A 27,218-nucleotide genomic window follows, 5' to 3' on the forward strand; every position below is an offset into this window, starting at 1 on the left:
GTACAAGGTTCCAGCAACCTATGCTGTTCTGACTCCAGCCCCTCATCCCCAGGCTTCTGGTTCAATGCAAGGTCCCTGCAACCTATACTGTTCTGCCTCCAGCGCCTCACTCCCAGGCTTCTGGTTCAGTACAAGGTTCCTGCAACCTTTGCTGATCTGCCTCCAGTACCCCCCCGCCCTTCTGGTTCAGTACAAGGTTCCAGCAACCTATGCTGTTCTGCCTCCAGCCCCTGACTCCCCAGGCTTCTGGTTCAGTACAAGGTTCCTGTAACCTATACTGTTCTGCCTCCAGCACCTCACCCCCCATGCTTCTGGTTCAGTGCAAGGTTCCTGCAATCTATGCTGTTCTACCTCCAGCGCCTCACCCCACAGGCTTCTGGTTCAGTACAGGGTTCCTGCAACCTATGCTGTTCTGAGTCCAGGCCCTCACCCAACAGGCTTCTGGTTCAGTACAAGGTTCCCGCAACCTATGCTGTTCTGCCTCCAGCCCCTCACCCCCAGGCTTCTGGTTCAGTACAAGGTTCCTACACCCTATACTGTTCTGCCTCCAACCCCTCACCCCCAGGCTTCTGGTTCAATACAAGGTTCCTGCAACCTATACTGTTCTGCCTCCAGCCCCTCACCCCATGGCTTCTGGTACAGTACAAGGTTCCTGCAACCTATGCTGTTCTGCCTCCAGCCACTCACCTCCAGGCTTTTAGTTCAGTACAAGGTTCCTGCAATCTATAATGTTCTGCCTCTAGCCCCTTACCCCCCAGGCTTCTGGTTCAGTAGAAGGTTCCTGCAACCTATGCTGTTCTGCCTCCAGCCACTCACCTCCAGCCTTTTAGTTCAGTACAAGGTTCCTGCAACCTATAATGTTCTGCCTCCAGCCCCTTACCCCCAGGCTTCTGGTTCAGTACAAGGTTCCTGCAACCTATGCTGTTCTGCCTCCAGCCACTCACCTCCAGGCTTTTAGTTCAGTACAAGGTTCCTGCAACCTATAATGTTCTGCCTCTAGCCCCTTACCCCCCAGGCTTCTGGTTCAGTACAAGGTTCCTGCAACCTATGCTGTTCTGCCTCCATCCCCTCACTGCTCATGCTTCTGGTTCACTACAAGGTTCCTGCAACATATGCTGTTCTTCCTCCCGCCTCTCGCCCCCCAGGCTTCTGGTTCACTACAAGGTTCTAGCAACCTATGCTGTTCTGCCTCCAGCCACTCAACCCGCCCCCCCCAGGATTCTGGTTCAGTACAAGATTCCTGCAACCTATGCTGTTCTGTCTACAGCTCCTCACCGTCAGGTTTCTGGTTCAATAGAGGGTTCCTGCAACCAATGCTGTAATGTGTCCAGCCCCTCACTCCCCAGGCTTCTGGTTCACTGCAGAGTTCCTGCAACCTATGCTGTTCTGTCTCCTTCCCTCACACACAGGCGTCTGGTTCAGTACAAGGTTCCTGCAACCTATGCTGTTCTGCCTCCATCACCTCACTGCTCATGCTTCTTGTTCACTACAAGGTTCCTGCAACCTATGCTGTTCTTCCTCCCGCCTCTCACCCCCCAGGCTTCTAGTTCAATACAAGGTTCCTGCAACCTATGCTGTTCTGCCCTAAGCCCCTCAGCCCCCCAGGCTTCTGGTTCACTACAAGGTTCCTGCAACCAATGCTGTTCTGCCTCCAGTCCCTCAGCCCAGAGGCTTCTGGTTCAATACAAGGTTCCTGCAACATATACTGTTCTGCCTTCAGCCCCTCACCCCCAGGCTTCTGGTTCACTACAAGTTTCCTGCAACCTATGTTGTTGCCTCCAGCCCCTCAGTCCCTGAGGCTTCTGGTTCACTACAAGGTTCCTGCAACCTATGGTGTTCTGCCTCCAGCCCCTCATCCCCAGGCTTCTGGTTCAGTACAAGGTTCCTGCAACCTATGCTGTTCTGCCTCCAGCCCCTCACCCCCAGGCTTCTGGTTCAGTACAAGGTTCCTGCAACCTATACTGTTCTGCCTCTAGCCCCTCACCCCCAGGCTTCTGGTTGAGTGCAAGGTCCCTGCAACCTATTCTGTTCTGCCTCCAGCCCCTCACCCCCAGGCTTCTGGTTCAGTACAAGGTTCCTGCAACCTATGCTGAACTGCCTCCAGTACCCCCACCCCACCCTTCTGGTTCAGTACAAGGTTCCAGCAACCTATGCTGTTCTGCCTCCAGCCCCTCAACCCACAGGCTTCTGGCTCAGTACAAGGTTCCTGCAACCTATGCTGTTATGCCTCCAGCCCCTGACCCCCCAGGCTTCTGGTTCAGTACAAGGTTCCTGCAACCTATACTGTTCTGCCTCCAGCCCCTCACCCCCAGGCTTCTGGTTCAGTACAAGGTTCCTGCAACCTATGCTGTCCTGCCTCCAGCCCCTCACCCCACAGGCTTCTGGTTGACTACAAGGTTCCTGCAAACTATGCTGTTCTGTCTCCACCCCTCAGCCCCCAGGCTTCTTGTTCTGTACAGGATTCCTGCAACCTATGCTGTTCTGCCTCCAGCCCTTAATCACCAAGGTTTTCGGTTCAGTACAGGGTTCCTGCAACCTATGTTGTTCTGAATCCAGACAGTCCCCAAAGGCTTCTGGTTCAGGATAAGTTTCCTGCAACATATGCTGTTCTGCCTCCATCCCCTCACTGCTCATGCTTCTGGTTCACCACAAGGTTCCTGCAACCTATGCTGTTCTTCTTCCCCCCTCTCGCCCCCCAGGCCTCTGGTTCACTATAAGGTTCTTGCAACCTATGCTGTTCTGTCTTCAGCTCCTCACCGTCAGGTTTCTGGTTCAGTAGAAGGTTCCTGCAACTAATGCTGTTTTGTGTCCAGCCCCTCACTCCCCAGGCTTCTGGTTCACTGCAGAGTTCCTGCAACCTATGCTGTTCTGTCTCCTTCCCTCACACACAGGCGTCTGGCTCAGTACAAGGTTCCTGCAACCTATGCTGTTCTGCCTCCAGCCCCTCAGCCCCCAGGCTTCTGGTCCAATACAAGGTTCCTGCAACATATGCTGTTCTGCCTCCAGTCCCTCAGCCCCCCAGGCTTCTGGTTCACTACAAGGTTCCTGCAACCAATGCTGTTCTGCCTCCAGCCCCTCAGCCCCCAATCTTCTGGTTCACTACAAGGTTCCTGCAACCTATGCTGTTCTGCCTCCAGCCCCTCCCCCCACAGGATTCTGATTCAGTACAGGGTTCCTGCAACCCATGCAGTTCTGCCTCCAGCCCCTCACCCCAAGGCTTCTGGTTCACTACAAGTTTCCTGCAACCTATGCTGTTGCCTCCAGCCCCTCAGTCCCGGAGGCTTCCGGTTCACTATAAGGCTCCTGCAACCTATTCTGTTCTGCCTCCAGCCCCTCACCCCCAGGCTTTGGGTTCAGTACAAGGTTCCTGCAACTTATGCTGTTCTGCCTCCAGCCCCTCACCCCCAGGCTTCTGGTTCAGTACAAGTTTCCTGCAACCTATGCTGTTCTGCTTCCAGCCCCTCACCCCCAGGCTTCTGGTTCAGTACAAGGTTCATGGAACCTATGCTGTTCTGCCTCCAGCCCCTGCCCCCCCAGACTTCTGGTTCAGTACAAGGTTCCTGCAACCTATGCTGTTCTTCCTCCAGGCCCTCACCCCCCAGGCTTCTGGTTCAATACAAGGTTCCTGCAACCTATGCTGTTATGCTTCCAGCCCCTCACCCCCTTGCTTCTGGTTTAGTAAAAGGTTCCTGCAACCTATGCTGTTCTGCCTCCAGCCCCTCACCCACTAGGCTTCTGGTTCACTACATAGGTTCCTGCAACCTATGCTGTTCTGCCTGCAGCCCTCACCACTGTGCTGTTCTGTCTCCAGCCCCTCATCCCGCAGGCATGTGGTTCACTACAAGGTTTGTGCATCCTATGCTTTTCTGTCTCCAGCGCCTCACCCCAGGCTTCTGGTTCAGTACAGGGTTCTTGCAACCTATGCTGTTCTGCCTCCAGACCCTCAGCACTGTGCTGTTCTGCCTCCATCCCCTCACCCCCCAGGCTGCTGGTTCAGAACATGGTTCCTACAACCTAAGCTGTTCTGCCTCCAGCCCGTCACCATCAGGCTTCTGGTTCAGTACAAAACTTCTGCAACCTTTGCAGCTCTGTCTCCAGCCCCTCACCCCCAGGCTTCTCGTTCACTACATGGTTCCTGCAACCTATGCTGTTTTGTCTCCTTCCCTCACCCCCAGACTTCTGGTTCAGTACAAGGTTCCTGCAAACTATGCTGTTCTGCCTCCAGCCCCTCACCCCCAGGCTTCTGGTTCAGTACAAGGTTCATACAACCTATGCTGTTCTGCCTCAAGGCCCTCACCCCCAGGCTTCTGGTTCAGTATAAGGCTCTTGCAATCTATGCTGTTCTGCCTCCAGCTACTCACCTCCCAGGCTTCTGGTTCAGTACAAGGTTCCAGGAACCAATGCTATTCTGCCTCCAGCGCCTCACCCCCAGGCTTCTGGTTCAGTACAAGGTTCCTGCACCCTATACTGTTCTGCCTCCAACCCCTCACCCCCAGGCTTCTGGTTCAATACAAGGTTCCTGCAACCTATACTGTTCTGCCTCCAGCCCCTCACCCCCTGGCTTCTGGTTTAGTACAAGGTTCCTGCAACCTATGCTGTTCTGCCTCCAGCCCCTCATCCCACAGTCTTCTGGCTCCGTACAAGGTTCCTGCAACCTATGCTGTTCTGCCTCCAGCACCTCACCCCCCAGGCTTCTGGTTCAGTACAAGGTTCCTGCAACATATACTGTTCTGCCTCCATCCCCTCACTGCTCATGCTTCTGGTTCACTACAAGTTTCCTGCAACCTATGCTGTTCTTCCTCCTGCCTCTCGCCCCCCAGGCTTCTGGTTCAGTACAAGGTTCCTGCAACCTATGCTGTTCTGTCTCCAGCTCCTCACCGTCTGGTTACTGGTTCACTAGAGTGTTCCTGCAACCAATGCTGTTTTGTGTCCAGCCCCTCACTCCCAAGGCTTCTGGTTCACTGCAGAGTTCCTGCAACCTATGCTGTTCTGTCTCCTTCCCTCACACACAGGCGTCTGGTTCAGTACAAGGTTCCTGCAACCTATGCTGTTCTGCCTACATCCCCTCACTGCTCATGCTTCTTGTTCACTACAAGGTTCCTGCAACCTATGCTGTTCTTCCTCCCGCCTCTCGCCCCCCAGGCTTCTCGTTCAATACAAGGTTCCTGCAACCTATGCTGTTCTGCCTCAAGCCCCTCAGCCCCCCAGGCTTCTAGTTCACTACAAGGTTCCTGAAACCTATACTGTTCTGCCTCTAGCCCCTCATCCCCAGGCTTCTGGTTCAGTGCAAGGTCCCTGCAACCTATACTGTTCTGCCTCCAGCGCCTCACTCCCAGGCTTCTGGTTCAGTACAAGGTTCCTGCAACCTTTGCTGATCTGCCTCCAGTACCCCCCCGCCCTTCTGGTTCAGTACAAGGTTCCAGCAACCTATGCTGTTCTGCCTCCAGCCCCTGACTCCCCAGGCTTCTGGTTCAGTACAAGGTTCCTGCAACCTTTGCTGATCTGCCTCCAGTACCCCCCCGCCCTTCTGGTTCAGTACAAGGTTCCAGCAACCTATGCTGTTCTGCCTCCAGCCCCTGACTCCCCAGGCTTCTGGTTCAGTACAAGGTTCCTGTAACCTATACTGTTCTGCCTCCAGCAGCTCACCCCCCAGGCTTCTGGTTCAGTGCAAGGTTCCTGCAATCTATGCTGTTCTGCCTCCAGGCCCTCACCCAACAGGCTTCTGGTTCAGTACAAGGTTCCAGCAACCTATGCTGTTCTGCCTCCAGCCCCTCACCCCCAGGCTTCTGGTTCAGTACAGGGTCCTGCAACCTATACTGTTCTGCCTCCAGCCCCTCACCCCCAGGCTTCTGGTTCAGTACAAGGTTCCTGCAACCTATGCTGTCCTGCCTCCAGCCCCTCACCCCACAGGCTTCTGGTTGACTACAAGGTTCCTGCAAACTATGCTGTTCTGTCTCCACCCCTCATCCCCCAGGCTTCTTGTTCTGTACAGGATTCCTGCAACCTATGCTGTTCTGCCTCCAGCCCTTAATCACCAAGGTTTTTGGTTCAGTACAGGGTTCCTGCAACCTATGCTGTTCTGAATCCAGACAGTCCCCAAAGGCTTCTGGTTCAGGATAAGTTTCCTGCAACATATGCTGTTCTGCCTCCATCCCCTCACTGCTCATGCTTCTGGTTCACCACAAGGTTCCTGCAACCTATGCTGTTCTTCTTCCCCCCTCTCGCCCCCAGGCCTCTGGTTCACTATAAGGTTCTTGCAACCTATGCTGTTCTGTCTTCAGCTCCTCACCGTCAGGTTTCTGGTTCAGTAGAAGGTTCCTGCAACTAATGCTGTTTTGTGTCCAGCCCCTCACTCCCCAGGCTTCTGGTTCACTGCAGAGTTCCTGCAACCTTTGCTGTTCTGTCTCCTTCCCTCACACACAGGTGTCTGGTTCAGTACAAAGTTCCTGCAACCTATGCTGTTCTGCCTCCAGCCCCTCACCCCCAGGCTTCTGGTTCACTACAAGTTTTCTGCAACCTATGCTGTTGCCTCCAGCCCCTCAGTCCCCGAGGCTTCCGGTTCACTACAAGGCTCCTGCATCCTATTCTGTTCTGCCTCCAGTCCCTCATCCCCAGGCTTTGGGTTCAGTACAAGGTTCCTGCAACCTATGCTGTTCTGCCTCCCGCCTCTCGCCCCCCAGGCTTCTCCTTCAATACAAGGTTCCTGCAACCTATGCTGTTCTGCCTCAAGCCCCTCAGCCCCCCAGGCTTCTAGTTCACTATGCTGTTCTGCATCCAGCCCCTCATCCCACAGTCTTCTGGCTCCGTACAAGGTTCCTGCAACCTATGCTGTTCTGCCTCCAGCACCTCACCCCCCAGGCTTCTGGTTCAGTACAAGGTTCCTGCAGCATATGCTGTTCTGCCTCCATCCCCTCACTGCTCATGCTTCTGGTTCACTACAAGTTTCCTGCAACCTATGCTGTTCTTTCTCCTGCCTCTCGCCCCCCAGGCTTCTGGTTCACTACAAGGTTCTTGCAACCTATGCTGTTCTGCCTCCAGCCACTCACCCCCCCACCAGGATTCTGGTTCAGTACAAGATTCCTGCAACCTATGCTGTTCTGTCTCCAGCTCCTCACCGTCTGGTTACTGGTTCACTAGAGTGTTCCTGCAACCAATGCTGTTTTGTGTCCAGCCCCTCACTCCCAAGGCTTCTGGTTCACTGCAGAGTTCCTGCAACCTATGCTGTTCTGTCTCCTTCCCTCACACACAGGCGTCTGGTTCAGTACAAGATTCCTGCAACCTATGCTGTTCTGCCTACATCCCCTCACTGCTCATGCTTCTTGTTCACTACAAGGTTCCTGCAACCAATGCTGTTCTACCTCCAGCCCCTCGCCCTCAGGCTTCTGGTTCAGTACAATGCTCCTGCAATCTATGAGGTTCGGTCTCCAGCACCTCAGCCCTCAGGCGTCTGGTTTAGTACATGCCTCCTGCAACCTATGTTGTTCTGTCTCCAGCTTTTCACCACCAGGCTTCTGGTTCAGTACAAGGTTCCTGCAACCTATGCTGTTCTGTCTCCAGCCCCTCACCCCCAGGCTTCTGGCTCAGTAAAAGGTTCCTGCTGCCTATTCTGTTCTTCCCCCAGCCCCTTGCCCCCCAGGCTACTGGTTCAGTATAGGGTTCCTGCAACCTATGCTGTTATTCCTCCAGCCCCTCACCCCGCAGGCTTCTGGTTCACTACAGGGTTCCTGAAACCTATGCTGTTCTGTATCCAGACACTCCCCCCAGGCTTCTGGTTCAGTATAAGGTTCCTGCAACATATGCTGTTCTGCCTCCATCCCCTCACTGTTCATGCTTCTGGTTTACTACAAGGTTCCTGCAATGTATGCTGTTCTGCCTCAAGCCACTCACCCCCCCCCACCAGGATTCCGGTTCAGTACACAATTCCTGCAGTTCTGTCTGTTCTGTCTCCAGTTCCTCACCGCCAGGTTTCTGGTTCAGTAGAAGGTTCCTGCAACCACTGCTGTTTTGTTTCCAGCCCCTCACTCCCCAGGCTTCTGGTTCACTGCAGAGTTCCTGCAACCTATGCTGTTCTGTCTCCTTCCCTCACACAAAGGTGTCTGGTTAGTACAAGGTTCCTGCAAGCTATGCTGTTCTGCCTCCAGCCCCTCAGCCCCCAGGCTTCTGGTTCAATACAAGGTTTATGCAACCTATGCTGTTCTGCCTCCAGCCCCTCAGCCCCCTAGGCTTCTGGTTCACTACAAGGTTCCTGCAACCAACGCTGTTCTGCTTCCAGCCCCTCGCCCCAGGCTTCTGGTTCAGTACAATACATCTGCAACCTATGCTGCTCTGTCTCCAGCCCCTCACCCCAAGGCCTCTGGTTGACTACAGGGTTCCTGCAACCTATGCTATTTTGTCTCCTTCCCTCACACACAGGCGTCTGGTTCAGTACAAGGTTTCTGCAACCTATGCTGTTATGTCTCCATCCCCTCACCCCCAGGCTTCTGGTTCAAGACACGGTTCCTGCAACCTATGCTGTTCTGTCTCCAGCCCCTCACCACACTGGCTTCTGGTTCAGTACAAGGTTCCTGCAACCTATGCAGTTCTGCCTCCAGCCCCTCACCCCAGGCTTCTGGTTCACTACAAGTTTCCTGCAACCTATGCTGTTGCCTCCAGCCCCTCATTCCCTGAGGCTTCTGGTTCACTACAAGGTTCCTGCAACCTATGCTGTTCTGCCTCCAGCCCCTCAGCCCCCAGGCTTCTGGTTCAGTACAAGGTTCCTGCAACCTATACTGTTCTGCCTCTAGCCCCTCATCCCCAGGCTTCTGGTTCAGTGCAAGGTCCCTGCAACCTATACTGTTCTGCCTCCAGCGCCTCACTCCCAGGCTTCTGGTTCAGTACAAGGTTCCTGCAACCTTTGCTGATCTGCCTCCAGTACCCCCCACCCTTCTGGTTCAGTACAAGGTTCCAGCAACCTATGCTGTTCTGACTCCAGCCCCTCATCCCCAGGCTTCAGGTTCAGTGCAAGGTCCCTGCAACCTATACTGTTCTGCCTCCAGCGCCTCACTCCCAGGCTTCTGGTTCAGTACAAGGTTCCTGCAACCTTTGCTGATCTGCCTCCAGTACCCCCCCGCCCTCCTGGTTCAGTACAAGGTTCCAGCAACCTATGCTGTTCTGCCTCCAGCCCCTGACTCCCCAGGCTTCTGGTTCAGTACAAGGTTCCTGTAACCTATACTGTTCTGCCTCCAGCACCTCACCCCCCAGGTTTCTGGTTCAGTGCAAGGTTCCTGCAATCTATGCTGTTCTACCTCCAGCCCCTCACCCCACAGGCTTCTGGTTCAGTACAGGGTTCCTGCAACCTATGCTGTTCTGCCTCCAGGCCCTCACCCAACAGGCTTCTGGTTCAGTACAAGGTTCCAGCAACCTATGCTGTTCTGCCTCCAGCCCCTCACCCCCAGGCTTCTGGTTCAGTACAGGGTTCCTGCAACCTGTACTGTTCTGCCTCCAGCGCCTCACTCCAAGGCTTCTGGTTCAGTACAAGCTTCCTGCAACCTTTGCTGATCTGCCTCCAGTACCCCCCCGCCCTTCTGGTTCAGTACAAGGTTCCAGCAACCTATGCTGTTCTGCCTCCAGCCCCTGACGCCCCAGGCTTCTGGTTCAGTACAAGGTTCCTGTAACCTATACTGTTCTGCCTCCAGCACCTCACCCCCCAGGCTTCTGGTTCAGTGCAAGGTTCCTGCAATCTATGCTGTTCTACCTCCAGCCCCTCACCCCACAGGCTTCTGGTTCAGTACAGGGTTCCTGCAACCTATGCTGTTCTGCCTCCAGGCCCTAACCCAACAGGCTTCTGGTTCAGTACAAGGTTCCAGTAACCTATGCTGTTCTGCCTCCAGCCCCTCACCCCCAGGCTTCTGGTTCAGTACAGGGTTCCTGCAACCTGTACTGTTCTGCCTCCAGCACCTCACCCCCAGTCTTCTCTTTCAGTACAAGGTTCCTGCAACCTATGCTGTTCTATCTCCAGCCCCTCGCCCTCAGGTTTCTGGTTCAGTACAAGGCTCCTGCAACCTATGCTGTTCAGTCTACAGCCTCTCACCCCTCAGGCGTCTGGTTTAGTACAAGGTTCCAGCAACCTATGCTGTTCTGTCTCCAGCCTCTCACTCCCAGGCTTCTGGTTCAGTATAATGTTCCTGCAACCTATACTGTTCTGTCTCCAGACCCTCACCCCAGAGTCTTCTGGCTCAGCAAAAGGTTCCTGTAGCCTTTGATGTTCTGCCCCCAGCCACTGGCCTCCCAGGCTTCTGGTTCAGTACAAGGTTCCTGAAACCTATGCTGTTCTGTCGGCAGCCCCTCACCCCCCAGTCTTCTGGTTCAGTACAAGGTTCATGCAACCAATGCTGTTCTGCCTCCACCCGCTTGCCCCCCAGGCTACTGGTTCAGTATAGGGTTCCTGAAACCTATGCTGTTCTTCCTCCAGCCCCTCACCCGCAGGCTTCTGGTTCACTACAAGGTTCCTGAAACCTATGCTGTTCTGCCTCAAGCCCTTAATCGCCAAGGATTTTGGTTCAGTACAATGTTCCTGCAACCTATGCTGTTCTCAATCCAGACATTCCCCCCATGGCTTTTGGTTCAGGATAAGTTTCCTGCACCACATGCTGTTCTGCCTCCATCCCCTCACTGCTCATGCTTCTGGTTCACTACAAGGTTCCTGCAACCTATGCTGTTCTTCCTCCCGCCTCTCGCCCCCCAGGCTTCTGGTTCACTATAAGGTTCTTGCAACCTATGCTGTTCTGTCTTCAGCTCCTCACCGTCAGGTTTCTGGTTCAATAGAAGGTTCCTGCAACTAATGCTGTTTTGTGTCCAGCCCCTCACTCCCCAGGCTTCTGGTTCACTGCAGAGTTCCTGCAACCTATGCTGTACTGTCTCTTTCCCTCACACACAGGCGTCTGGTTCAGAACCAGGTTCCTGCAACCTATGCTGTTCTGCCTCCAGCCCCTGAGCCCCCAGGCTTCTGGTTCAATACAAGGTTTCTGCAACCTATGCAGTTCTGCCTCCAACCCCTCACCCCCAGGCTTCTGGTTCACTACACGTTTCCTGCAACCTATGCTATTGCCTCCAGCCCCTCAGTCCCTGAGGCTTCTGATTCACTAAAAGGTTCCTGCAACCTATGCTGTTCTGCCTCCAGCACCTCACCCCCAGGCTTCTGGTTCAGTACAAGGTTCCTGCAACCTATGCTGTTCTGCCTCCAGCCCTTCACCCCCGGGCTTCTGTTTCAGTACAAGGTTCATGCAACCTATGCTGTTCTGCCTCATGGCCCTCACCCCCAGGCTTCTGGTTCAGTATAAGGTTCCTGCAACATATGCTGTTCTGCCTCCACCCCTCACCCCCAGGCTTCTGGTTCAGTACAAGGTTCCTGTAACCTATGCTGTTCTGCCTCCAGCCCCTCAACCAACAGGATTCTGGTTCAGTACAAGGTTCCTGCAACCTATGCTGTTCTGCCTCCAGCTCCTCACCCCCCAGGCGTCCAGCTCAGTACAAGGTTCCTGCAACCTATGCTGTTCTGCCTCCAGCCCCTAATCCCCAAGGATTCTGGTTCAGTACAGGGTTCCTGCAACATATGCTTTTCTGCCTCCATCCCCTCACTGCTCATGCTTCTGGTTCACCACAAGGTTCCTGCAACCTATGCTGTTCTTCTTCCCCCCTCTCGCCCCCCAGGCCTCTGGTTCACTATAAGGTTCTTGCAACCTATGCTGTTCTGTCTTCAGCTCCTCACCGTCAGGTTTCTGGTTCAGTAGAAGGTTCCTGCAACTAATGCTGTTTTGTGTCCAGCCCCTCACTCCCCAGGCTTCTGGTTCACTGCAGAGTTCCTGCAACCTATGCTGTTCTGTCTCCTTCCCTCACACACAGGCGTCTGGCTCAGTACAAGGTTCCTGCAACCTATGCTGTTCTGCCTCCAGCCCCTCAGCCCCCAGGCTTCTGGTCCAATACAAGGTTCCTGCAACATATGCTGTTCTGCCTCCAGTCCCTCAGCCCCCCAGGCTTCTGGTTCACTACAAGGTTCCTGCAACCAATGCTGTTCTGCCTCCAGCCCCTCAGCCCCCAGGCTTCTGGTTCACTACAAGGTTCCTGCAACCTATGCTGTTCTGCCTCCAGCCCCTCCCCCCACAGGATTCTGATTCAGTACAGGGTTCCTGCAACCCATGCAGTTCTGCCTCCAGCCCCTCACCCCAAGGCTTCTGGTTCACTACAAGTTTCCTGCAACCTATGCTGTTGCCTCCAGCCCCTCAGTCCCGGAGGCTTCCGGTTCACTATAAGGCTCCTGCAACCTATTCTGTTCTGCCTCCAGCCCCTCACCCCCAGGCTTTGGGTTCAGTACAAGGTTCCTGCAACTTATGCTGTTCTGCCTCCAGCCCCTCACCCCCAGGCTTCTGGTTCAGTACAAGTTTCCTGCAACCTATGCTGTTCTGCTTCCAGCCCCTCACCCCCAGGCTTCTGGTTCAGTACAAGGTTCATGCAACCTATGCTGTTCTGCCTCCAGCCCCTGCCCCCCCAGACTTCTGGTTCAGTACAAGGTTCCTGCAACCTATGCTATTCTTCCTCCAGGCCCTCACCCCCCAGGCTTCTGGTTCAATACAAGGTTCCTGCAACCTATGTTGTTATGCTTCCAGCCCCTCACCCCCTTGCTTCTGGTTTAGTAAAAGGTTCCTGCAACCTATGCTGTTCTGCCTCCAGCCCCTCACCCACTAGGCTTCTGGTTCACTACATAGGTTCCTGCAACCTATGCTGTTCTGCCTGCAGCCCTCACCACTGTGCTGTTCTGTCTCCAGCCCCTCATCCCGCAGGCATGTGGTTCACTACAAGGTTTGTGCATCCTATGCTTTTATGTCTCCAGCCCCTCACCCCAGGCTTCTGGTTCAGTACAGGGTTCTTGCAACCTATGCTGTTCTGCCTCCAGACCCTCAGCACTGTGCTGTTCTGCCTCCATCCCCTCACCCCCCAGGCTGCTGGTTCAGAACATGGTTCCTACAACCTAAGCTGTTCTGCCTCCAGCCCGTCGCCATCAGGCTTCTGGTTCAGTACAAAACTTCTGCAACCTTTGCAGCTCTGTCTCCAGCCCCTCACCCCCAGGCTTCTCGTTCACTACATGGTTCCTGCAACCTATGCTGTTTTGTCTCCTTCCCTCACCCCCAGGCTTCTGGTTCAGTACAAGGTTCCTGCAAACTATGCTGTTCTGCCTCCAGCCCCTCATCCCCAGGCTTCTGGTTCAGTACAAGGTTCATACAACCTATGCTGTTCTGCCTCAAGGCCCTCACCCCCAGGCTTCTGGTTCAGTATAAGGCTCTTGCAATCTATGCTGTTCTGCCTCCAGCTACTCACCTCCCAGGCTTCTGGTTCAGTACAAGGTTCCAGGAACCAATGCTATTCTGCCTCCAGCGCCTCACCCCCAGGCTTCTGGTTCAGTACAAGGTTCCTGCACCCTATACTGTTCTGCCTCCAACCCCTCACCCCCAGGCTTCTGGTTCAATACAAGGTTCCTGCAACCTATACTGTTCTGCCTCCAGCCCCTCACCCCCTGGCTTCTGGTTTAGTACAAGGTTCCTGCAACCTATGCTGTTCTGCCTCCAGCCCCTCATCCCACAGTCTTCTGGCTCCGTACAAGGTTCCTGCAACCTATGCTGTTCTGCCTCCAGCACCTCACCCCCCAGGCTTCTGGTTCAGTACAAGGTTCCTGCAACATATGCTGTTCTGCCTCCATTCCCTCACTGCTCATGCTTCTGGTTCACTACAAGTTTCCTGCAACCTATGCTGTTCTTCCTCCTGCCTCTCGCCCCCCAGGCTTCTGGTTCAGTACAAGGTTCCTGCAACCTATGCTGTTCTGTCTCCAGCTCCTCACCGTCTGGTTACTGGTTCACTAGAGTGTTCCTGCAACCAATGCTGTTTTGTGTCCAGCCCCTCACTCCCAAGGCTTCTGGTTCACTGCAGAGTTCCTGCAACCTATGCTGTTCTGTCTCCTTCCCTCACACACAGGCGTCTGGTTCAGTACAAGGTTCCTGCAACCTATGCTGTTCTGCCTACATCCCCTCACTGCTCATGCTTCTTGTTCACTACAAGGTTCCTGCAACATATGCTGTTCTTCCTCCCGCCTCTCGCCCCCCAGGCTTCTCGTTCAATACAAGGTTCCTGCAACCTATGCTGTTCTGCCTCAAGCCCCTCAGCCCCCCAGGCTTCTAGTTCACTACAAGGTTCCTGAAACCTATACTGTTCTGCCTCTAGCCCCTCATCCCCAGGCTTCTGGTTCAGTGCAAGGTCCCTGCAACCTATACTGTTCTGCCTCCAGCGCCTCACTCCCAGGCTTCTGGTTCAGTACAAGGTTCCTGCAACCTTTGCTGATCTGCCTCCAGTACCCCCCCGCCCTTCTGGTTCAGTACAAGGTTCCAGCAACCTATGCTGTTCTGCCTCCAGCCCCTGACTCCCCAGGCTTCTGGTTCAGTACAAGGTTCCTGTAACCTATACTGTTCTGCCTCCAGCAGCTCACCCCCCAGGCTTCTGGTTCAGTGCAAGGTTCCTGCAATCTATGCTGTTCTACCTCCAGCCCCTCACCCCACAGGCTTCTGGTTCAGCACAGGGTTCCTGTGCCTATGCTGTTCTGCCTCCAGGCCCTCACCCAACAGGCTTCTGGTTCAGTACAAGGTTCCAGCAACCTATTCTGTTCTGTCTCCAGCCCCTCACCCCCAGGCTTCTCGTTCACTACATGGTTCCTGCAACCTATGCTGTTTTGTCTCCTTCCCTCACCCCCAGGCTTCTGGTTCAGTACAAGGTTCCTGCAAACTATGCTGTTCTGCCTCCAGCCCCTCATCCCCAGGCTTCTGGTTCAGTACAAGGTTCATACAACCTATGCTGTTCTGCCTCAAGGCCCTCACCCCCAGGCTTCTGGTTCAGTATAAGGCTCTTGCAATCTATGCTGTTCTGCCTCCAGCTACTCACCTCCCAGGCTTCTGGTTCAGTACAAGGTTCCAGGAACCAATGCTATTCTGCCTCCAGCGCCTCACCCCCAGGCTTCTGGTTCAGTACAAGGTTCCTGCACCCTATACTGTTCTGCCTCCAACCCCTCACCCCCAGGCTTCTGGTTCAATACAAGGTTCCTGCAACCTATACTGTTCTGCCTCCAGCCCCTCACCCCCTGGCTTCTGGTTTAGTACAAGGTTCCTGCAACCTATGCTGTTCTGCCTCCAGCCCCTCATCCCACAGTCTTCTGGCTCCGTACAAGGTTCCTGCAACCTATGCTGTTCTGCCTCCAGCACCTCACCCCCCAGGCTTCTGGTTCAGTACAAGGTTCCTGCAACATATGCTGTTCTGCCTCCATTCCCTCACTGCTCATGCTTCTGGTTCACTACAAGTTTCCTGCAACCTATGCTGTTCTTCCTCCTGCCTCTCGCCCCCCAGGCTTCTGGTTCAGTACAAGGTTCCTGCAACCTATGCTGTTCTGTCTCCAGCTCCTCACCGTCTGGTTACTGGTTCACTAGAGTGTTCCTGCAACCAATGCTGTTTTGTGTCCAGCCCCTCACTCCCAAGGCTTCTGGTTCACTGCAGAGTTCCTGCAACCTATGCTGTTCTGTCTCCTTCCCTCACACACAGGCGTCTGGTTCAGTACAAGGTTCCTGCAACCTATGCTGTTCTGCCTACATCCCCTCACTGCTCATGCTTCTTGTTCACTACAAGGTTCCTGCAACATATGCTGTTCTTCCTCCCGCCTCTCGCCCCCCAGGCTTCTCGTTCAATACAAGGTTCCTGCAACCTATGCTGTTCTGCCTCAAGCCCCTCAGCCCCCCAGGCTTCTAGTTCACTACAAGGTTCCTGAAACCTATACTGTTCTGCCTCTAGCCCCTCATCCCCAGGCTTCTGGTTCAGTGCAAGGTCCCTGCAACCTATACTGTTCTGCCTCCAGCGCCTCACTCCCAGGCTTCTGGTTCAGTACAAGGTTCCTGCAACCTTTGCTGATCTGCCTCCAGTACCCCCCCGCCCTTCTGGTTCAGTACAAGGTTCCAGCAACCTATGCTGTTCTGCCTCCAGCCCCTGACTCCCCAGGCTTCTGGTTCAGTACAAGGTTCCTGTAACCTATACTGTTCTGCCTCCAGCAGCTCACCCCCCAGGCTTCTGGTTCAGTGCAAGGTTCCTGCAATCTATGCTGTTCTACCTCCAGCCCCTCACCCCACAGGCTTCTGGTTCAGCACAGGGTTCCTGTGCCTATGCTGTTCTGCCTCCAGGCCCTCACCCAACAGGCTTCTGGTTCAGTACAAGGTTCCAGCAACCTATGCTGTTCTGCCTCCAGCCCCTCACCCCCAGGCTTCTGGTTCAGTACAGGGTCCTGCAACCTATACTGTTCTGCCTCCAGCCCCTCACCCCCAGGCTTCTGGTTCAGTACAAGGTTCCTGCAACCTATGCTGTCCTGCCTCCAGCCCCTCACCCCACAGGCTTCTGGTTGACTACAAGGTTCCTGCAAACTATGCTGTTCTGTCTCCACCCCTCATCCCCCAGGCTTCTTGTTCTGTACAGGATTCCTGCAACCTATGCTGTTCTGCCTCCAGCCCTTAATCACCAAGGTTTTTGGTTCAGTACAGGGTTCCTGCAACCTATGCTGTTCTGAATCCAGACAGTCCCCAAAGGCTTCTGGTTCAGGATAAGTTTCCTGCAACATATGCTGTTCTGCCTCCATCCCCTCACTGCTCATGCTTCTGGTTCACCACAAGGTTCCTGCAACCTATGCTGTTCTTCTTCCCCCCTCTCGCCCCCAGGCCTCTGGTTCACTATAAGGTTCTTGCAACCTATGTTGTTCTGTCTTCAGCTCCTCACCGTCAGGTTTCTGGTTCAGTAGAAGGTTCCTGCAACTAATGCTGTTTTGTGTCCAGCCCCTCACTCCCCAGGCTTCTGGTTCACTGCAGAGTTCCTGCAACCTTTGCTGTTCTGTCTCCTTCCCTCACACACAGGTGTCTGGTTCAGTACAAAGTTCCTGCAACCTATGCTGTTCTGCCTCCAGCCCCTCACCCCCAGGCTTCTGGTTCACTACAAGTTTTCTGCAACCTATGCTGTTGCCTCCAGCCCCTCAGTCCCCGAGGCTTCCGGTTCACTACAAGGCTCCTGCATCCTATTCTGTTCTGCCTCCAGTCCCTCATCCCCAGGCTTTGGGTTCAGTACAAGGTTCCTGCAACCTATGCTGTTCTGCCTCCCGCCTCTCGCCCCCCAGGCTTCTCGTTCAATACAAGGTTCCTGCAACCTATGCTGTTCTGCCTCAAGCCCCTCAGCCCCCCAGGCTTCTAGTTCACTATGCTGTTCTGCCTCCAGCCCCTCATCCCACAGTCTTCTGGCTCCGTACAAGGTTCCTGCAACCTATGCTGTTCTGCCTCCAGCACCTCACCCCCCAGGCTTCTGGTTCAGTACAAGGTTCCTGCAACATATGCTGTTCTGCCTCCATCCCCTCACTGCTCATGCTTCTGGTTCACTACAAGTTTCCTGCAACCTATGCTGTTCTTTCTCCTGCCTCTCGCCCCCCAGGCTTCTGGTTCACTACAAGGTTCTTGCAACCTATGCTGTTCTGCCTCCAGCCACTCACCCCCCCACCAGGATTCTGGTTCAGTACAAGATTCCTGCAACCTATGCTGTTCTGTCTCCAGCTCCTCACCGTCTGGTTACTGGTTCACTAGAGTGTTCCTGCAACCAATGCTGTTTTGTGTCCAGCCCCTCACTCCCAAGGCTTCTGGTTCACTGCAGAGTTCCTGCAACGTATGCTGTTCTGTCTCCTTCCCTCACACACAGGCGTCTGGTTCAGTACAAGATTCCTGCAACCTATGCTGTTCTGCCTACATCCCCTCACTGCTCATGCTTCTTGTTCACTACAAGGTTCCTGCAACCAATGCTGTTCTACCTCCAGCCCCTCGCCCTCAGGCTTCTGGTTCAGTACAATGCTCCTGCAATCTATGAGGTTCGGTCTCCAGCACCTCAGCCCTCAGGCGTCTGGTTTAGTACATGCCTCCTGCAACCTATGTTGTTCTGTCTCCAGCTTTTCACCACCAGGCTTCTGGTTCAGTACAAGGTTCCTGCAACCTATGCTGTTCTGTCTCCAGCCCCTCACCCCCAGGCTTCTGGCTCAGTAAAAGGTTCCTGCTGCCTATTCTGTTCTTCCCCCAGCCCCTTGCCCCCCAGGCTACTGGTTCAGTATAGGGTTCCTGCAACCTATGCTGTTATTCCTCCAGCCCCTCACCCCGCAGGCTTCTGGTTCACTACAGGGTTCCTGAAACCTATGCTGTTCTGTATCCAGACACTCCCCCCAGGCTTCTGGTTCAGTATAAGGTTCCTGCAACATATGCTGTTCTGCCTCCATCCCCTCACTGTTCATGCTTCTGGTTTACTACAAGGTTCCTGCAATGTATGCTGTTCTGCCTCAAGCCACTCACCCCCCCCCCACCAGGATTCCGGTTCAGTACACAATTCCTGCAGTTCTGTCTGTTCTGTCTCCAGTTCCTCACCGCCAGGTTTCTGGTTCAGTAGAAGGTTCCTGCAACCACTGCTGTTTTGTTTCCAGCCCCTCACTCCCCAGGCTTCTGGTTCACTGCAGAGTTCCTGCAACCTATGCTGTTCTGTCTCCTTCCCTCACACAAAGGTGTCTGGTTAGTACAAGGTTCCTGCAAGCTATGCTGTTCTGCCTCCAGCCCCTCAGCCCCCAGGCTTCTGGTTCAATACAAGGTTTATGCAACCTATGCTGTTCTGCCTCCAGCCCCTCAGCCCCCTAGGCTTCTGGTTCACTACAAGGTTCCTGCAACCAACGCTGTTCTGCTTCCAGCCCCTCGCCCCAGGCTTCTGGTTCAGTACAATACATCTGCAACCTATGCTGCTCTGTCTCCAGCCCCTCACCCCCAGGCCTCTGGTTGACTACAGGGTTCCTGCAACCTATGCTATTTTACCTCCTTCCCTCACACACAGGCGTCTGGTTCAGTACAAGGTTTCTGCAACCTATGCTGTTATGTCTCCATCCCCTCACCCCCAGGCTTCTGGTTCAAGACACGGTTCCTGCAACCTATGCTGTTCTGTCTCCAGCCCCTCACCACACTGGCTTCTGGTTCAGTACAAGGTTCCTGCAACCTATGCAGTTCTGCCTCCAGCCCCTCACCCCAGGCTTCTGGTTCACTACAAGTTTCCTGCAACCTATGCTGTTGCCTCCAGCCCCTCATTCCCTGAGGCTTCTGGTTCACTACAAGGTTCCTGCAACCTATGCTGTTCTGCCTCCAGCCCCTCAGCCCCCAGGCTTCTGGTTTAGTACAAGGTTCCTGCAACCTATACTGTTCTGCCTCTAGCCCCTCATCCCCAGGCTTCTGGTTCAGTGCAAGGTCCCTGCAACCTATACTGTTCTGCCTCCAGCGCCTCACTCCCAGGCTTCTGGTTCAGTACAAGGTTCCTGCAACCTTTGCTGATCTGCCTCCAGTACCCCCCACCCTTCTGGTTCAGTACAAGGTTCCAGCAACCTATGCTGTTCTGACTCCAGCCCCTCATCCCCAGGCTTCAGGTTCAGTGCAAGGTCCCTGCAACCTATACTGTTCTGCCTCCAGCGCCTCACTCCCAGGCTTCAGGTTCAGTACAAGGTTCCTGCAACCTTTGCTGATCTGCCTCCAGTACCCCCCCGCCCTCCTGGTTCAGTACAAGGTTCCAGCAACCTATGCTGTTCTGCCTCCAGCCCCTGACTCCCCAGGCTTCTGGTTCAGTACAAGGTTCCTGTAACCTATACTGTTCTGCCTCCAGCACCTCACCCCCCAGGTTTCTGGTTCAGTGCAAGGTTCCTGCAATCTATGCTGTTCTACCTCCAGCCCCTCACCCCACAGGCTTCTGGTTCAGTACAGGGTTCCTGCAACCTATGCTGTTCTGCCTCCAGGCCCTCACCCAACAGGCTTCTGGTTCAGTACAAGGTTCCAGCAACCTATGCTGTTCTGCCTCCAGCCCCTCACCCCCAGGCTTCTGGTTCAGTACAGGGTTCCTGCAACCTGTACTGTTCTGCCTCCAGCGCCTCACTCCAAGGCTTCTGGTTCAGTACAAGCTTCCTGCAACCTTTGCTGATCTGCCTCCAGTACCCCCCCGCCCTTCTGGTTCAGTACAAGGTTCCAGCAACCTATGCTGTTCTGCCTCCAGCCCCTGACGCCCCAGGCTTCTGGTTCAGTACAAGGTTCCTGTAACCTATACTGTTCTGCCTCCAGCACCTCACCCCCCAGGCTTCTGGTTCAGTGCAAGGTTCCTGCAATCTATGCTGTTCTACCTCCAGCCCCTCACCCCACAGGCTTCTGGTTCAGTACAGGGTTCCTGCAACCTATGCTGTTCTGCCTCCAGGCCCTAACCCAACAGGCTTCTGGTTCAGTACAAGGTTCCAGTAACCTATGCTGTTCTGCCTCCAGCCCCTCACCCCCAGGCTTCTGGTTCAGTACAGGGTTCCTGCAACCTGTACTGTTCTGCCTCTAGCACCTCACCCCCAGTCTTCTCTTTCAGTACAAGGTTCCTGCAACCTATGCTGTTCTATCTCCAGCCCCTCGCCCTCAGGTTTCTGGTTCAGTACAAGGCTCCTGCAACCTATGCTGTTCAGTCTACAGCCTCTCACCCCTCAGGCGTCTGGTTTAGTACAAGGTTCCAGCAACCTATGCTGTTCTGTCTCCAGCCTCTCACTCCCAGGCTTCTGGTTCAGTATAATGTTCCTGCAACCTATACTGTTCTGTCTCCAGACCCTCACCCCAGAGTCTTCTGGCTCAGCAAAAGGTTCCTGTAGCCTTTGATGTTCTGCCCCCAGCCACTGGCCTCCCAGGCTTCTGGTTCAGTACAAGGTTCCTGAAACCTATGCTGTTCTGTCGGCAGCCCCTCACCCCCCAGTCTTCTGGTTCAGTACAAGGTTCATGCAACCAATGCTGTTCTGCCTTCACCCGCTTGCCCCCCAGGCTACTGGTTCAGTATAGGGTTCCTGAAACCTATGCTGTTCTTCCTCCAGCCCCTCACCCGCAGGCTTCTGGTTCACTACAAGGTTCCTGAAACCTATGCTGTTCTGCCTCAAGCCCTTAATCGCCAAGGATTTTGGTTCAGTACAATGTTCCTGCAACCTATGCTGTTCTCAATCCAGACATTCCCCCCATGGCTTCTGGTTCAGGATACGTTTCCTGCACCACATGCTGTTCTGCCTCCATCCCCTCACTGCTCATGCTTCTGGTTCACTACAAGGTTCCTGCAACCTATGCTGTTCTTCCTCCCGCCTCTCGCCCCCCAGGCTTCTGGTTCACTATAAGGTTCTTGCAACCTATGCTGTTCTGTCTTCAGCTCCTCACCGTCAGGTTTCTGGTTCAGTAGAAGGTTCCTGCAACTAATGCTGTTTTGTGTCCAGCCCCTCACTCCCCAGGCTTCTGGTTCACTGCAGAGTTCCTGCAACCTATGCTGTACTGTCTCTTTCCCTCACACACAGGCGTCTGGTTCAGAACCAGGTTCCTGCAACCTATGCTGTTCTGCCTCCAGCCCCTGAGCCCCCAGGCTTCTGGTTCAATACAAGGTTTCTGCAACCTATGCAGTTCTGCCTCCAACCCCTCACCCCCAGGCTTCTGGTTCACTACACGTTTCCTGCAACCTATGCTATTGCCTCCAGCCCCTCAGTCCCTGAGGCTTCTGATTCACTAAAAGGTTCCTGCAACCTATGCTGTTCTGCCTCCAGCACCTCACCCCCAGGCTTCTGGTTCAGTACAAGGTTCCTGCAACCTATGCTGTTCTGCCTCCAGCCCTTCACCCCCGGGCTTCTGTTTCAGTACAAGGTTCATGCAACCTATGCTGTTCTGCCTCATGGCCCTCACCCCCAGGCTTCTGGTTCAGTATAAGGTTCCTGCAACATATGCTGTTCTGCCTCCACCCCTCACCCCCAGGCTTCTGGTTCAGTACAAGGTTCCTGTAACCTATGCTGTTCTGCCTCCAGCCCCTCAACCAACAGGATTCTGGTTCAGTACAAGGTTCCTGCAACCTATGCTGTTCTGCCTCCAGCTCCTCACCCCCCAGGCGTCCAGCTCAGTACAAGGTTCCTGCAACCTATGCTGTTCTGCCTCCAGCCCCTCACCCCACAGGCTTCCGGTTCAGTACAAGGTTCCTGCAACCTATGCTGTTCTGCCTCCAGCCACTCACCTCCAGGCTTTTAGTTCAGTACAAGGATCCTGCAACCTATAATGTTCTGCCTCTAGCCCCTTACCCCCCAGGCTTCTGGTTCAGTACAAGTTTCCTGCAACCTATGCTGTTCTGCCTCCATCCCCTCACTGCTCATGCTTCTGGTTCACTACAAGGTTCCTGCAACATATGCTGTTCTTCCTCCCGCCTCTCGCCCCCCAGGCTTCTGGTTCACTACAAGGTTCTAGCAACCTATGCTGTTCTGCCCCCAGCCACTCACCCCCCCCCCCCAGGATTCTGGTTCAGTACAAGATTCCTGCAACCTATGCTGTTCTGTCTCCAGCTCCTCACCGTCAGGTTTCTGGTTCAATAGAAGGTTCCTGCAACCAATGCTGTTTTGTGTCCAGCCCCTCACTCCCCAGGCTTCTGGTTCACTGCAGAGTTCCTGCAACCTATGCTGTTCTGTCTCCTTCCCTCACACACAGGCGTCTGGTTCAGAACCAGGTTCCTGCAACCTATGCTGTTCTGCCTCCAGCCCCTGAGCCCCCAGGCTTCTGGTTCAATACAAGGTTTCTGCAACCTATGCAGTTCTGCCTCCAACCCCTCACCCCCAGGCTTCTGGTTCACTACACGTTTCCTGCAACCTATGCTATTGCCTCCAGCCCCTCAGTCCCTGAGGCTTCTGATTCACTAAAAGGTTCCTGCAACCTATGCTGTTCTGCCTCCAGCACCTCACCCCCAGGCTTCTGGTTCAGTACAAGGTTCCTGCAACCTATGCTGTTCTGCCTCCAGCCCTTCACCCCGGGCTTCTGTTTCAGTACAAGGTTCATGCAACCTATGCTGTTCTGCCTCATGGCCCTCACCCCCAGGCTTCTGGTTCAGTATAAGGTTCCTGCAACATATGCTGTTCTGCCTCCAGCCCCTCACCCCCAGGCTTCTGGTTCAGTACAAGGTTCCTGTAACCTATGCTGTTCTGCCTCCAGCCCCTCAACCAACAGGCTTCTGGTTCAGTACAAGGTTCCTGCAACCTATGCTGTTCTGCCTCCAGCTCCTCACCCCCCAGGCGTCCAGCTCAGTACAAGGTTCCTGCAACCTATGCTGTTCTGCCTCCAGCCCCTCACCCCACAGGCTTCCGGTTCAGTACAAGGTTCCTGCAACCTATGCTGTTCTGCCTCCAGCCACTCACCTCCAGGCTTTTAGTTCAGTACAAGGATCCTGCAACCTATAATGTTCTGCCTCTAGCCTCTTACCCCCCAGGCTTCTGGTTCAGTACAAGTTTCCTGCAACCTATGCTGTTCTGCCTCCATCCCCTCACTGCTCATGCTTCTGGTTCACTACAAGGTTCCTGCAACATATGCTGTTCTTCCTCCCGCCTCTCGCCCCCCAGGCTTCTGGTTCACTACAAGGTTCTAGCAACCTATGCTGTTCTGCCCCCAGCCACTCACCCCCCCCAGGATTCTGGTTCAGTACAAGATTCCTGCAACCTTTGCTGTTCTGTCTCTAGCTCCTCACCGTCAGGTTTCTGGTTCAATAGAAGGTTCCTGCAACCAATGCTGTTTTGTGTCCAGCCCCTCACTCCCCAGGCTTCTGGTTCACTGCAGAGTTCCTGCAACCTATGCTGTTCTGTCTCCTTCCCTCACACACAGGCGTCTGGTTTAGTACAAGGTTCCTGCAACCTATGCTGTTCTGCCTCCATCCCCTCACTGCTCATGCTTCTTGTTCACTACAAGGTTCCTGCAACCTATGCTGTTCTGCCCTAAGCCCCTCAGCCCCCAGGCTTCTGGTTCACTACAAGGTTCCTGCAACCAATGCTGTTCTGCCTTCAGACCCTCAGCCCAGAGGCTTCTGGTTCAATACAAGGTTCCTGCAACATATACTGTTCTGCCTTCAGCCCCTCACCCCCAGGCTTCTGGTTCACTACAAGTTTCCTGCAACCTATGCTGTTGCCTCCAGCCCCTCAGTCCCTGAGGCTTCTGGTTCACTACAAGGTTCCTGCAACCTATGCTGTTCTGCCTCCAGCCCCTCATCCCCAGGCTTCTGGTTCAGTACAAGGTTCCTGCAACCTATGCTGTTCTGCCTCCAGCCCCTCACCCCCAGGCTTCTGGTTCAGTACAAGGTTCCTGCACCCTATACTGTTCTGCCTCTAGTCCCTCACCCCCAGGCTTCTAGTTCAGTGCAAGGTCCCTGCAACCTATACTGTTCTGCCTCCAGCCCCTCACCCCCAGGCTTCTGGTTCAGTACAAGGTTCCTGCAACCTATGCTGATCTGCCTCCAGTACCCCCACCCCGCACTTCTGGTTCAGTACAAGGTTCCAGCAACCTATGCTGTTCTGCCTCCAGCCCCTCAACCCACAGGCTTCTGGCTCAGTACAAGGTTCCTGCAACCTTTGCTGTTATGCCTCCAGCCCCTGACCCCCCAGGCTTCTGGTTCAGTACAAGGTTCCTGCAATCTATGCTGTTCTGCCTCCAGCCCCTCACCCCACAGGATTCTGGTTCAGTACAGGGTTCCTGCAACCCATGCAGTTCGGCCTCCAGCCCCTCACCCCCAGGCTTCTGGTTCACTACAAGTTTCCTGCAACCTATGCTGTTGCCTCCAGCCCCTCAGTCCCTGAGGCTTCCGGTTCACTACAAGGCTCCTGCATCCTATTCTGTTCTGCCTCCAGTCCCTCACCCCCAGGCTTTGGGTTCAGTACAAGGTTCCTGCAACCTATGCTGTTCTGCCTCCAGCACCTCACCCCCAGGCTTCTGGTTCAGTACAAGGTTCCTGCAACCTATGCTGTTCTGCTTCCAGCCCCTCACCCCCAGGCTGCTGGTTCAGTACAAGGTTCATGCAACCTATGCTGTTCTGCCTCCAGCCCCTGGCCCCCCAGACGTCTGGTTCAGTACAAGGTTCCTGCAACCTATGCTGTTCTTCCTCCAGGCCCTCACCCCCAGGCTTCTGGTTCAATACAAGGTTCCTGCAACCTATGCTGTTCTGCTTCCAGCCCCTCACCCCCAGGCTTCTGATTCAGTACAAGGTTCCTGCAACATATGCTGTTTTGCTTCCAGCCCCTCACTCCCTAGGCTTCTGGTTCACCACAAGGTTTGTGCATCCTATGCTTTTATGTCTCCAGCCCCTCACCCCTAGGCTTCTGGTTCAGTACAGGGTTCCTGCAACCTATGCTGTTCTGCCTCCAGCTACTCACCCCCCAGGCTTCTGGTTCAGTACAAGGTTCCTGCAACCTATGCTGTTCTGCCTCCAGCCCCTCACCCCCAGGCTTCTGGTTCAGTACAAGGTTCATGCAACCTATGCTGTTCTGCCTCAAGGCCCTCACCCCCAGGCTTCTGGTTCAGTATAAGGCTCTTGCAACCTATGCTGTTCTGCCTCCAGCTACTCACCCCCCAGGCTTCCGGTTCAGTACAAGGTTCCAGCAACCAATGCTGTTCTGCCTCCAGCCCCTCACCCCCAGGCTTCTGGTTCAGTACAAGGTTCCTACACCCTATACTGTTCTGCCTCCAACTCCTCACCCCCAGGCTTCTGGTTCAATACAAGGTTCCTGCAACCTATACTGTTCTGCCTCCAGCCCCTCACCCCATGGCTTCTGGTTCAGTACAAGGTTCCTGCAACCTATGCTGTTCTGCCTCCAGCCACTCATCTCCAGGCTTTTAGTTCAGTACAAGGTTCCTGCAACCTATAATGTTCTGCCTCTAGCCCCTTACCCACCAGGCTTCTGGTTCAGTACAAGGTTCCTGCAACCTATGCTGTTCTGCCTCCAGCCACTCACCTCCAGCCTTTTAGTTCAGTACAAGGTTCCTGCAACCTATAATGTTCTGCCTCCAGCCCCTTACCCCCAGGCTTCTGGTTCAGTACAAGGTTCCTGCAACCTATGCTGTTCTGCCTCCAGCCCCTCACTGCTCATGCTTCTGGTTCACTACAAGGTTCCTGCAACATATGCTGTTCTTCCTCCCGCCTCTCGCCCCCCAGGCTTCTGGTTCACTACAAGGTTCTAGCAACCTATGCTGTTCTGCCCCCAGCCACTCACCCCCCCCCCAGGATTCTGGTTCAGTACAAGATTCCTGCAACCTATGCTGTTCTGTCTCCAGCTCCTCACCGTCAGGTTTCTGGTTCAATAGAAGGTTCCTGCAACCAATGCTGTTTTGTGTCCAGCCCCTCACTCCCCAGGCTTCTGGTTCACTGCAGAGTTCCTGCAACCTATGCTGTTCTGTCTCCTTCCCTCACACACAGGCGTCTGGTTCAGAACCAGGTTCCTGCAACCTATGCTGTTCTGCCTCCAGCCCCTGAGCCCCCAGGCTTCTGGTTCAATACAAGGTTTCTGCAACCTATGCAGTTCTGCCTCCAACCCCTCACCCCCAGGCTTCTGGTTCACTACACGTTTCCTGCAACCTATGCTATTGCCTCCAGCCCCTCAGTCCCTGAGGCTTCTGATTCACTAAAAGGTTCCTGCAACCTATGCTGTTCTGCCTCCAGCACCTCACCCCCAGGCTTCTGGTTCAGTACAAGGTTCCTGCAACCTATGCTGTTCTGCCTCCAGCCCTTCACCCCCGGGCTTCTGTTTCAGTACAAGGTTCATGCAACCTATGCTGTTCTGCCTCATGGCCCTCACCCCCAGGCTTCTGGTTCAGTATAAGGTTCCTGCAACATATGCTGTTCTGCCTCCAGCCCCTCACCCCCAGGCTTCTGGTTCAGTACAAGGTTCCTGTAACCTATGCTGTTCTGCCTCCAGCCCCTCAACCAACAGGCTTCTGGTTCAGTACAAGGTTCCTGCAACCTATGCTGTTCTGCCTCCAGCTCCTCACCCCCCAGGCGTCCAGCTCAGTACAAGGTTCCTGCAACCTATGCTGTTCTGCCTCCAGCCCCTCACCCCACAGGCTTCCGGTTCAGTACAAGGTTCCTGCAACCTATGCTGTTCTGCCTCCAGCCACTCACCTCCAGGCTTTTAGTTCAGTACAAGGATCCTGCAACCTATAATGTTCTGCCTCTAGCCCCTTACCCCCCAGGCTTCTGGTTCAGTACAAGTTTCCTGCAACCTATGCTGTTCTGCCTCCATCCCCTCACTGCTCATGCTTCTGGTTCACTACAAGGTTCCT

The sequence above is a fragment of the Ambystoma mexicanum genome, chromosome 2q (assembly GCF_040938575.1).
Source record: "Ambystoma mexicanum isolate Mex_15411 chromosome 2q, UKY_AmexF1_1, whole genome shotgun sequence".
Classification (NCBI taxonomy): domain Eukaryota; kingdom Metazoa; phylum Chordata; class Amphibia; order Caudata; family Ambystomatidae; genus Ambystoma; species Ambystoma mexicanum.